The sequence below is a fragment of the Gossypium arboreum genome, chromosome 11 (assembly GCF_025698485.1).
Source record: "Gossypium arboreum isolate Shixiya-1 chromosome 11, ASM2569848v2, whole genome shotgun sequence".
Taxonomy (NCBI): Eukaryota; Viridiplantae; Streptophyta; class Magnoliopsida; order Malvales; family Malvaceae; genus Gossypium; species Gossypium arboreum.
The window spans coordinates 70,570,539-70,572,366 of NC_069080.1; positions in this window are offsets into that span (position 1 = coordinate 70,570,539).

A 1,828-nucleotide genomic window follows, 5' to 3' on the forward strand; every position below is an offset into this window, starting at 1 on the left:
TGCCGTTGATTGAATTCGCTTACAACAACGACTTTCAATCAAGTATTAAGATGGCACCCTACGAGGCCTTGTACGGTCGTAAATGCCGTACACCATTGTTTTGGACCGAGCTCGGTGAAAGCAAGATTTTCGGGTGGATTTGATTAGGGATGCTGAGCGAAAGTGAAAGTAATCCGTGAAAGTCTGAAGATAGCCTCCGATCGTCGAAGTCGTGCGGACTGAAGCGTAAGGATATCGAGTATCGGTGGGTGATAAAGTGTTTCTCAAGGTATCGCCTTGGAAAAAGATACTCGATTCGGTACCGTAAGGGCAAGTTGAGCCGAGGTTCGTTGGGCCATATGAGATATCCGAAGCGAGTCGATCCGGTGGCATATCGTTTGATTTTGCCCCGAACTCGAAAAGGTTCACGATGTCTTTCACGTTTCGATGCTTCGACGCTATAGATCCGATCCATCGCACGTGATTAGTCCATCAGAAATTGAAATTCAAGCTAATATGAGTTATGAGGAAGAACCGATTCGTATCCTATCACGAGAAGTGAAAGAGTTGTGAAACAAGTGGGTTCCGCTAGTAAAAGTGTTATGGCTCAAGCACGGGATAGAAGAAGCTACTTGGGAGACCGAGAACTCTATGAAAGAGCGATATCCAAACCTATTTACGGTAAGATTTTCGGGACGAAAATTTCTTAAGTGGGGAGAGTTGTGACAGCCCAAAATTGACCCTAGTCGGAAGGTGGTCTCGGGACCACAAAACCGAGGCATAAAAATAATTAAAATTTATTTGATGCCTATAATATGTGTGTGCTCATGTATGACATTTTATGATGATTGATTTAGTGTTATAAGGGTGAATTCCACAAGAAAGGACTTAGTAATGAACTTTGAAAGTATGATAGGAAATGTGTGATGACTAATTAAAGCATGCATGCAAAATAATGGACTTGCATGTCAAATTCCCCTTTATAGGTGGTGGCCGGCCATGACAAGGAGGATGGGCTAAACATGTCATGAAACATGTTTTGTTGGTGCATTAGGGTGAAATAATAAACAAAGGTGTATGGGTGATAAAAAATGAAAAAAAAATGTGTGTGAGTGTGGTAATCCCCCATTGCCGTGAGTTGTAGAGAAGGAAAGAAAAAATTTTGTTCATCCTTTCTTTGAGCCAAAACTAAGGAAGAAGGAGGATTTTTGCTTCATGCTTGGTTTGGAAGAGATCTAGAAGGAGATTTGGCTAAGTTTGCATCAAGATTAAGGTATGTATGAGGTTGTGTTAGGAGTTTCATGCATGTTTTGGTTGCTAACTTGATGTGCATGTTAGCCATGGCTCAAATCTTTGTTAAGCCATGGAAATGGTATTTGGCCAAAGTTGTTATGGTGATAAAGCCATTGCATGCTAAGTGTGAAGCTTGATGATGATGCATGCAATGATGGATTGTCTACTCTTGAGTAAGATTTTGAGCTTTCTTTTGTTTTATCATGATTGAAGTTGAAAAGGAGCATGATTGTCATATTCGCCATGATGCATTCATGAGCATGGTTCATGCTTCTTGCATGTTAGTTAAAATTTGTGTTTTGGATGGCTATGGACACCTTGAAATTGGCCATGCTCATATATGTATATATATGTTTGCACATGATGTTTTGGTTATGAAGGAAGTGATGAATAAGTTTGTTTAAAGAAGAAGATGTTGAAGAATAATTGTGAAATTGTAAGCACATTCGCCTAGCACACATATGAGTGCTTGATGCTGTATTGTAAGTTTTGAGCTACAATATGCAAAGCATTAACTAGTGAAATGCATGCTGTTTTGTGTGGTATTAAGTGCATA